Consider the following 11,672-nt stretch of genomic DNA (forward strand, 5'->3'; position numbering starts at 1 on the left):
CGGCTACCCGACGCTCTTCGTTCGCTCCAGTGATGCTTCTCGGTATGCTTCTACTTCGGTGTCTCCTTTCCGTCAAGGCTGTGCTTCATGGTGGTCCGGACGACGATCGCGGGGACATCCTGGGGTGGCCTTGGCAGCACGCTGCCCTTCGACCTCGGCGGCGGTACACCGGTGTCGCGCCCTTCGGTCTCGGTGGTGCGTTGTCTTTTGGCTTCACCGGCGCACACCGGTGTCACCGCATGAACTCGGCTATCCGACACCCTTCGTTCATGCCAGTGATGTTCCATTGTGAGTTGTTGGTCTGGTGCCCGTATGTTTCTGCCTAGGCCTTGTTATGGTTCATTGTCGGAGGTGGAACAAGCTGCTCAGCGGAGCTCGCTACCCGAGATGTCGGTCTCCAGGGGTTTCGGTTTGGTACTGGTGCCAGCCTTCCCCTCCATTTTGTTTCTTTCTTCTAGTTTTGGGCTTTCTCTTGCCCTTCTGTGTAATTTTCTTTTGCGCCTTTGGGCGCTTACTTGTATCTGTACTGACTGCCAAGTCACCTTCGAGTTGGAATATAACAAGCGGTGGGGTATTTGGCCCCCCTGTCAATCTCGAAAAAAAAATTATAATAACATTCAACAAGCCTGCTTACTCTTCCATATCCAAGCTCAACCTCCCCATCTTCTCTTCATTATTGTGCCCACATTGGCAAAGATTAATACTAAGAGCCATCTCCTCCTTAACGTCAACGTCCGCCGAAGGCACCGTGCACGTTGGGTCCCTTTGGAATAACTTGGCCTGCTTGAGGTACTTGTTCATGCGCGGCGTTGCGAACAGCCTCATTGTGCAGATGTCCCCTCCCCTCGTCGCGAAACGCTGCCGGTCATGTGAAGCCTCCGATGACAACGCGTATGGCCGGCCATATGCCTCGTAGAGTCCCTGGGTGTTCAAAAGCTCCAGGAGCTCCTGCAGCTCGGTCAGGAGAAGTGGGTTGGACTGGTCCTCCACCATGTACTGGGCATCCATTAGCTTGTACTTTGCCTCCTCCAGGTTCTTCTCGTCCGCCATGATTCTCGCCTCCCGCATCATTTCCACAGCCTGCAGACGGATCTCTTCTGCCCACACCTCGTCCGACTCCGGCCCCTCATCCTCTGGGACCACTACACCAGATCGCCAGACGGTCAGCATTGTAGGAGGAGCAATAAATTCCCTGCCAGAAGAGCTGCATTCCACCATCACACTCACATCACATGAAATTAACCGAGAGCCGATTAGATGCATGTGATTTGACGTTCCTCTATGGTACGTACCTGTTGTATGAGTATATGACCTTGAGGATGTTCGCGCTGCCCTCGCTCTCAATGGCGGGGAGGGACAGGTAGATGATGACCTTGCGCACTTCATTGCTGTAGAGGTTGCCAAAGGCAACGGTCAGCGAGCCAGGGTCATCCGAGTGCTGTGTCTGCAGGTAGCTACTGGTGGTCACCTTCTGTATCGTTCACTCGTCTCTGACGCATGACACCGTCAGATAGAGCTCTTCAGCCGCGACAGTAAGCAGCCCAGCGAGGCAGTGGGAGAAGGCCATGGTCAGACCATCCATGTCGCGGGCAAAGGAGAATGTCCCTCCAATGCTCTTGGCCGTGACTTCTCTGAGCAGCAGCGAGTCACTGTCCTTGCCAAAACCAAAAGTGTAGACAGGTACATTTCCGACAGGGGCCTGGCGGGCGTCGCCTGAGCTCTCATGGCCGTCAGACATGAGCATGACGCCCACGACCCGGCCGTCGCTGACCTTGCGGTCGGTGAGGACCTTCAGTCCAGTCTGAAGGCCGGCACTGATGTTTGTGCCGCCGCGGGCGATAAGGCCGTTGACGATCTTCTGCAAATCCCGCTGGGAGTCCCGGGTGATCTGCCGCAGTGGGCACAGCCTAGTGGCATCATTGGAGAAGGTGACGATGGAGAGGCGGTCGATGGGGCAAAGCTTCCTAACGACAAACTGCATGGCGACTTTCATCTCGTCGATTTTCTCACCCGACATGCTGCCACTCACGTCTAGTACGACCACTAGGTCCAGGCCCGGCCGGTCAACGCTGGAGTCACCGCCGGTGAGCTCCAGCATCACCTTCTGGTTGTTCTCCTTGAGAGGCGCCTCTTTACTGTTCTTTATCACCAGCTGCACTGTAATATTAAGACTATTGTGCAATGTTAGCTTTACTGTTTTCTTTTCCTTTTTTCTTTTGCATTTGATTGGATTTAATTCACTTGTTAAATGTTGAGAAAGCCCAAAAGAGTCTGCAACTTAAGAACACACGGTTTTGAGTTACTGGACCTGAATTTGGAGGAGCAATAATTATTGGCTCGTCATCGTTGAAACCAATGGTGGAATCTGCAAATAAATTAAGCAAACACTCTTGTGACATGCAGAAGCACAATGAACAGTCACCGACGCAATGTAGTTTCAGAAAAACAAAGACACGGAACTAAGGGCATCTCCGACACTGACCCACAAATATCTCCCGTATATGTGTGTTTTTATGTCTAGACGTGGCCCGTGGATATGATATGAAAATGAACCATCCAATGCTAATCACAAAGTATCTAGTTGGAAGGAGAAAAAGTAGGTGGGGACCATGCATGTCATGAGCTATTTGTGCTAGTTGAGATGAGAGAGAGGAGAGGGGCCCGGATCATGCCTGTGCCGTTGAGAGGAGAGAGAAGAGAGAGACCATGCATGTGATTAATGAGAGTGCTTTTTCTACACCCAGCTCGGTGCACCCACGCAAAAAAAAAAAGAGCAAAACATTTCAAAAAATTCTGAAACTTTATGGGAGTGGTCATCAACAAATGTTATGGATGCTTGCAAAGTTTGGTGGTCAAATAACATTCGAGGAGCTCTGTACAAAAAAGACAACTGCAAAATCTGCTCAAACAGTTTTGACTGATTTTTAGTGATTTTGTCTTTTTTTACAGAGCTCCTCGAATGTTTTTTGAATACCAACTGCAAGCGTCCATAACATTTGTTGATGACTATTCTCACAAAAATTCAGAATCTTTTCAAATGATTTGCTATATTATTTTTTTGTGGGTGCACCGAAGATGAGTGTAGCCACTACTTTCCCTATGATTAATTGGTCAAATGGATGTCTGGACTCCAGCAAAACTCCCCCACGCTTGTCTCTTGGATATCGGATTTCGTACGTCCGAACTGCTAAGCGAACATATACAGGTCCCCTTAGATGGTAAAAGTGATCCGGACTCTGTGGTCCGAACATATAATGGAAGTTTGAGAGGGTCCGCTTTGGAGATGCCTTAGCGACACGTTTGTATTTACTAGTGATACACATGATGCACTCCGGTCGCCTTAGGTAAAGAAGACATGTAGATGTATGTACTGTTCATCCCTCTCAAATTGTTTCGTCGAGATGCCATGCAGCTATAGCTAGCTATAACAGATGCTTACCCAAGCTTGCGTATAGTTTGTTGAAATCCCGCTTTTTTCTCACGCCAGTGACCTACATGCACAAAATCTTGGGTAAGTATAGCTCTTGCCTACAAAGACCTCTAGTCAACTGAACTAGTGTGGAAAAAGAGTTAGTCCTACGAAATTAAGCAACATTACTATTATAGAAGTACATTTAATCAAATTATCATCAGTACTACACACAAGGTGGTAAAGAGGCGGGGAAAATTTCACCCACTCTATTTTCGGCCTGTTTCTGGACAAGTGTCTATGATGTGAGATAATCATCACATGGAATTCTTCACCTATATGTGATACGTACTCATCATGATCCATGCTTAGTGTTTAAAGGCAATGCTGTCGCAGCACTTGCCGATGTTAGTATGTTTGTAGCAACCCCTTGTCCCACACACATCAATCACAGAGTGTGAGCGGAAAGGGAAATGGTGGCACCATTTCCGATGTCAGGGTGACGACCTTGGGAGTCCACCTTTGGTGCTCCCTTAGATCGAGGTACAAGAACCACACACATTGTCGTAGGAACTCATGAAACCGCCTGAGCAGGTTTGTATAGCTAGTGGCCTTGAATGTTCTCTTGTTGATAACATGATGTCCCCCGAGGAGGTTTTATAGTCAAGAAGTAGTGTTGCCAATGTCAATCGAACTCCATATCTAGCGCTAGGGGTGGCGGGTGATCTCTACTAAACCTAATGTGTGTGCTAGTAAAGGATAAGGATCGAGGCCAAACCTTTGGGGTTTTATGATACGAGAAGCTAAAAGTGCACCTAAGGAAAGTAGCCAGTTTTGATGATTAATAAAAGAACTAATGTTTCAGTTAAGTACTAAACATGTTTAATCACACTAGGTAATTGCCCATGTGTTGCAACCACGGTATAAATATTTGTATGCAATCACTCTGATTTACCCGACATTTTACTGTTAATGTGATTATGTCCCAAAAACGTACTTTAGCTGCCAGTTAAATTAGTTTTTATTGGCTCGCCAAAATATAGGACGAGGGGTGGTTAAGACAATGGGCAAAATCAGAAAGGGGGGAGGTGGGCTGGGTCTAGAGGACATAGACAAAAATGAAATTAGGACACATACCTATCTTTAAAGTAGGAGAGAATATAAACTAGTTGTAAGTATCATTGGCATCTTCCAAAATAACTTCAAAAGTTATGGCAAGATTAGGACATTTTCTTTAGCTCTATTGGTGATTCTGGATCACATTGATTTAGAGGAAAGTTTCACAACCAAGATGAGAGTTGGACCTAATAGAGGAAGGTCAATTCTGCTAAATGCTCAACAGGAAGCCCAAAAAACACCTTAATAAAGCCTCCCCATCTCTAATTTATACACCATTTGGATACACAATACTAGTTAGTCGATACTATGAAGCGAGAGGAGAGTGATGATGGAACTTTCTAAGTTCAGTTCGGGAAAAAAGGGTGTGCTACATGGAGTTACAACACATCATTGTGTTTCAACGACCAAATGTTTGTTTGGTTTTGGTACCATTAATTTTGTGCACACCTGGTATCACTGAGGAGGTCCAGCGAAGTGAACTATATGGATATGAATATGTTGTCACATTATGGCTGTACTAATTTGTATGACCTTGGTACCTGTAATTGCATGCAGAACCACCGAGTATCCAGCATCCAGTAACTCCAGTGCCCGAGATTCTTCGGGTTCCAGATGGAATTGGTGCCCATGGACCTAGTTGAACATAGCCACCGAGCCAGTGGCTTCTAGTAGGCTTAGTCATTTGATCGTTGGATTTCATCTAGTGCCAAGTAACTTAACTTGTTATTTACCTCTGGACATGCATCTTTTAATGGGATTCCTATCCATCTATAGGGTAAACATTTGTTCCATATTATTGTGTTTAGCCTATCAAGAGTTTTTCTTGTATATAAATCAGAAGAGAGAGAGAGAGAGGGAGGGAGGGAGAGAGAGAGAGAGAGATTGATGAAGATATCAATGTAATCATGTTGAACATCCAAGAAGGGGTTCATCACCAAGAAAATGCATTAGAAGCTTGTTACATTGGAGGATGTGGGATGTGTGACTCCTAGATGTTCAGGTATCACATGGGGGTGAAAGGACATGTAAGCCACTATGTGGTTTTTGGTGGTAATGGCAAATGAATAGGGGGCTAACTTACTACTCAAGTGTATGTACAAGTATAGGTCCAAAGGAAGTATTGAAAAGGTGGTTGGATACCCGCAAGTAATAGAAGACTACATCTTTGCATTTTTAAGTTAATTTCTCTATATTTGAGTCGTGGAGAAGTCATACTTTAAGAGGGACTTGATGTATAATGAAGAGTGGGTTCATGCTTCCAATACATTCTAGACACTCCCATATCTTTGATAGAAACCACCAAAGATTGCTCCGCCATTATTGCTTCGTTGTTGTATAATGTGACCCGCAGGCTCCGGGTGCTGTTGACTTGGCCTAGACTATTTTCTTGAAGGATCCTAGAATTTTGGGCTAGCACAACTATACCAAGCATTGGAGACTCCAGGTTTGCCAAAATAGCCCAATAACAAGCATTCAAATGGAGGGCCCACATAAATAACGCCCCCTCTTTTCATAAGAGAGAACAACTTTCAGATCTAAACTTTCCCCCATTAGGGAAAAGAGCAGTCTGCTAACGACAAAGAGAAGCTTGCGGACCACAAATTACTTGACGCCATTTGTTATCGCGACAAGCCATCAAGTATTTTTTTGCCATCAGACCGTATTCTGTTAACGGCAAAGTTGTTACACTACTGGAAAACAGTCAGGCTGGCGGCAAAGTATGGCTTTACCGATTAATCCTTTGTCGCACATTGCCTACATCTAATTGACGACAAACTCTTTGCCGTCATGTTATCGGGCTTTGCCGTCTGTGCTTGGCTGGCAGCAAATTACCTGATTCCTGTAGTGATTGTTCACCTCCATTCAAGTGAAGGAAAATAAAGAGGAACATATCAGTGACTTCACCAAGAAAAGCTTGAATATCTAGTCTCGAGGTTGTCGGGTATCTTAGACGGTTGGAGTTAGCTTCCAAGTGTATATTAGCCCCGGTAAAGTTCGTGAAGCCAAATATTGCCTTAGGATCTATCCTTGGTGGTGTAGCCTAGAATTTGTGTCCCCAACTCAATCAGAATAATTTTAGTTCCTTGTGGCCTTTGGAAACTTTGTGCCTCAAACCTCTCCGTAGGAGATTAGAATCCACCGCCCCACCTCAAGGATTTGAACTTCGGGAAGAAACCTCCATGCTCCTATATTGGTTATTTCCATCATCTCCATTAATTTGTGCTTAGTACAATTCTAGCATGTTTGATCTTTCTAGCTTGACATGCATTGCCATATAGTTTGATTCACACAGTTGCATTAGAGAACTCATAATTCCTCACCTCCCTAAAATAATTATTTTGATTAATTTTGCGGCCTCATATTCACACCCACCCCCTCCAGTTCATGTATTCAATCCTTTAAGTAGTCCCTAGCATTTGGAGAAACAAAGAAAAATTGAAAGCCATGGATGGCCCATAGCTTTGTAAAAATCTACCACGAGGAAGGGAACCAAACCTTTTGTCTCAGTCATCGAAGATTGGTGCTGTGAGAATTGGCTAGTACTTGGTGTCCTTGGACTTATATCTTTCAAGGTCTTCATTGGAGATGTAGAATTACGCCAATGAACCGAGGTTCAGGGGGTAAAGCACCAAATTTGTGCATCCTCATCGTGTACTTTAGTTTCCAATTTTTTTGCTGCAAGTTGTATGTGATAGAATTACATTGTTGGTGCCTCCTTATGAAACATGGTTTAAATTCTACAAAGGTATAAACTTTATAGTAAAATTTTGAAATCATTTATTCATCCCCCTCTGTACCACTATACCTTTTAGTGACTTATCGACAAGGTGATAGAGGAGAAGTCTGTCCAACTACTAGCAGAAGGAAACCTTATGTCGGGGATGGTACAAGGGAATTTACGTGCTCCACGGGAGAAAAGTGAAGGGTAGGTGGATCAAGAGTGAGTGGATGAAGGGTGCTTCACATCCAAAGGAGAGTACTAGAGAATGGGTGATGTTGGGGTAGGCACAAACACTTATAGGTATGGTTTGGGATGGAGGGATTCAATTTATGAACCACGAGTTATAGATAGAATACTGGAGGTCAAAAAATATTCCCGCCAGCCATATAACACAAATATTTTACTATAAAAAACTTTCTTTGTGTTAGTCTACATCAGGTACGGTTTTTAAATTATAAAGTGGTACATTCGTCCTGGTTATTGGTCCCCTTTATATTTTGTGCCAAATTTTAACCGTTGATTTGACTAGAAAATATTAATTCATGCCATAAAATATTATATTGTTGGATTCATATTTGAATATATTTTCCAATGATAATACTTTTTCTGTGTATTCCCTCCATTTCTAAATATAAGTCTTTTTGAAGATTTCAATGCGCGGACTACATAAACAGCAAAAAGAGTGAACCTACACTTTAAATATGTCTATTTACATCCATATGTAGTTTGTATTGAAACCTTTAGAAGGACTTATATTTAGGAACGGAGGGAGTATAACTTATACTTTATTAGTTAAAATAATGGTCAAAATAGGACACAAAATACATGGGGGGGGGGGGCTAGTAAACCAGGAATGGAGGTAGTAATCGCTATGATTTTTTTTGAGTGAATTACACTTTTGACCCAATAGTTCTAGCCATACAATGATATTTGTCCCATTTAATTATTTTTGTGCCATATTTATAGTCCTCAGTTTGTGATTTGATAACAAGATTTATCAAATTTTAGACTATTCAGTTTGTGATAACAATGATGTTTGTCATATTTAACTATTTTTGTGCCATATTTACTCCTCAGATTATGATCTGATAACAATTTTTGTCAATTTCTACTCCCGCCTCCCCCTAGTTTGTGATCTGATAACACATTTCATCAAATTTTACTCCACCCCCCACCCCCATACAACAAAGAAGACATGCCAAGATACAGCAACTAAGTGGGCAAGCAATTTAGACATGTCATTAATGGTATATCTGGATATGGCGCAAGAACAGTGTGCCATTGGTAGGTGCACCTGTTTGAAGGAATTAACAAGATTTCACAATTTGAATGAATCAGATGAAATTTCAGGTCAACGCGGTTGGTTATATCTCTAACAAACACTTTTTCAGGTTGTGTGCTCAGTCAGCTGGCACATTGTCCTAACAAATAGATATAGCTTTTCAGTGGGATAACAATGGAATGGGGTAAAAGCGTCACACTGTAACGACTAAGGGGTGAGATGACATTTTCAAGTGGAGTATAAACTGTCACAAGATTGCGACCAGAATAAAAAATTGAATGGTCTAGTATTTCTATGACTCGATAACAATCAGTAATTTTTCATCCCAATCAACTTTGTAAGAAAAATAAGGTTCTTATAAGCATCTACAAAATCTCAACACAACATTAACAGCGTCGGGCGCTCGGCAAGTGTATGATGGGAAATGGACTGTTAAACGGAGGATTTATATGTCACGGAATGAGCCATCCGCAAACATTGTAGACACAAGTCACACAGCCACCATTTTGATCACGGCTATGGACAATAACTTTGTGATAATAGTTAATGCAGGTCTTGGGCTAGTTTTTACTTCTGTAAACAAACGTGATGCTATAAATGAAAAGGTAATTATAGACAAAAGAAGTCTGACAAATAAAAATACCTGGCCTATAGGTGAACTTTTGGCATTATCGATCTTATCCAATTCATCCACAATTTGGGTTATGGTCGGCCTTTTCTTCCGGTCGGACTCCACGCATTTTAACGCTGTTTCGATACATGTCTTAATTTCCAGTGATATATCCGTGGACATTGTTGCTTGGAGTCTTTTCTCCCAGTTTTCACACACCTGCAAAGTAGAAATATAGTGTGGAAAGGTGACATGTAGTCACGTTACAGATGTTAAACACAACACATAATAATATTTGTAAAAGTGAGGGTTGATCATGATATGCATAGCTATGAATTTGTTTTCCTTACGAGGTCAATAAATTTCTCAGGAGGCGTATGCGCATATTGGCAGTGAAGCTTCTGTCCAGCCATTATTTTTAGGATTATAACACCCAAGCTAAATACGTCAAATTTTGGTGTGATTTCTTGTCTATCGATGTATTCTGGTGGCCTGTATCCACTGCATGGTTGTATGAAAGACATTTATTATTTTCAAATTTTAAAAATGAATTCATCACTTCTCATAATGTATCAAATTTTCACGTAACTTACGGTGTTCCTATAAATGTATTTGTGACACATGTTTGTGTTGAAACAAGAAGTCTGGACAAACCGAAATCTCCAATCTTTGGTATCTTATCTCCATCTAGTAATATGTTTGCAGGCTTCAAATCTAGATGGTAAATAGGATGTTCAGATCCCGTATGAAGGTACTTTAAACCTTCACATATTCCTCTAATTATTACGTAAGATATGCTCCAATCAAGTCTGCAGGGTTCATCTGCACAAGTCAACAAAAGGTGTATATTACCAAGGGAAAATTTCAGCATCATTTTCCTGAGAATGCAGAAGAAATAGTTCAAGTATAGCACCACCATACCAGAAATATGATCCTCAAGACTTCCACCCTGTAAGTATTCTAAGCAGAGAAGTCTTTCGTCATAGCCAGCAAAAACAAGCTTTCCATTATATTCGGCAATTTTATTTCGTGTTTCATAACAATAGCCAAGTAACCGCACTATATTTTCATGTTGCACCCCCATAAGGTTCGTAACCTCATTCTTAAATTGGTCGTCACCAAGTCCTGGCTGTTAGTCAAGTTTTTTAATAGCAATCTCTTCCCCATCGTGTACTCCCTGTCAAATTCAAACATAGGAATGTAATATGGCACATGAGTTCTAGCTTGTATAGCCAGTACAGTGGTAGTATGTGTCATCTGAGAAATGTATTGTACATGAAAGATGCACAAAGAGATAATCATACCTTATAAACTACTCCAAACCCACCACGACCAATTACGCACTTCTCAGAAAAGTTATTCGTGATGTGTTGCAAAACGTGAAGTGGAAACTCCCTTCCTGTCTCATTTGTATGCTCTAACTTGTTCTCCATGGTATACAATCTTTGTCTTCTGCTATGTAATATAACATGGAAATCGTTTCACACATACTCCCTCCGTTCCTAAATACTTGTCTTTCTAGGCATTTCAACAAATGACTACATACGGAGCAAAATGAGTGAATCTACACTCTAAAATATGTCTACATACATCCGTATGTAGTAGTCATTTGAAATGTCTAAAAAGACAAATATTTAGGAACGGAGGGAGTAGTTAAGAGAAAGCATATGCTATATTGCATTTTGAAACGTTTTTTATCTCTATATCATGAAAACTAGTCGTGCATCAATTCCTTATTTACTCAGGCACTTTGCCAACTAGTGTCTGCTTTTTTCCCTTTGGTAAAAGGGCTTAAGCTCTAGGCCTCAGTTTTCCTAGAAAACATTGTACGAAGTTATTGTCCTAAGCTAAATTGCACAAGAACTAGGTACAAAAATATGAACTAGAATACACAGAAACAGAAATAGGATAAAAATCATATTAACATTCAGCATCATTTCATATTAGCATTACAGGAACATAGTCCATGCATGCACATGTACAGCGACCTAAGGCTATGTAACTCTTGCGACGGGCTGGAGTGTTTTTTCTCTCTCTCAGGCTAGCCGGTGTGTTTTCTTGTATTTAGTTCGGTTTTGGTGCCTTTGGAATAGGATCACAGGTCGTTCATAAAAAGAAAAGAGGAAGTGGAATTTCACGTTTGTGGGCGCCTCCGAACTCATCAATATTGGAATTCTCCAACGAATCGATCGACTCAAACTAGGCGAATGCACACACGCATGAAAACTTTTATAGCCAAGGGCCCTTGTCATACACTTTCTTTTTCTTTACTTTCTTTTCCCATGGTACATTTTGGTGAGCTCCTTCACCGCACTTTGGCACCACCGCATCTATCAATGACCACCTTCCACCACTTTGCCAACGACATCACTCCACCTTCCTTCATGTCACATCGTTGCTGCACACCATAGTGACTATATCGCCCGCCCCGAGACGCTAGTCAGGTCGCTACCTCGGGGCAAGCATGGCTTTAAATCTTCAACCTTACTTAGATATGAAAACTCATAAAACTCATAGTTGTACATGTGTA

The 11,672-nt window shown here is 42.2% G+C and overlaps 2 pseudogenes; both read right to left on the bottom strand.

Annotated features, from left to right (window-relative positions):
* Positions 1-630: 630 nt before the first annotated feature.
* Positions 631-6,144, bottom strand: LOC119320673 (annotated as a pseudogene).
* Positions 6,145-8,650: 2,506 nt separating this feature from the next.
* LOC119320674 lies at positions 8,651-10,575 on the bottom strand (annotated as a pseudogene).
* Between the last annotated feature and the right edge of the window lie 1,097 nt (positions 10,576-11,672).

Source organism: Triticum dicoccoides, chromosome 6B (genome assembly GCF_002162155.2).
Source record: "Triticum dicoccoides isolate Atlit2015 ecotype Zavitan chromosome 6B, WEW_v2.0, whole genome shotgun sequence".
Classification (NCBI taxonomy): Eukaryota; Viridiplantae; Streptophyta; class Magnoliopsida; order Poales; family Poaceae; genus Triticum; species Triticum dicoccoides.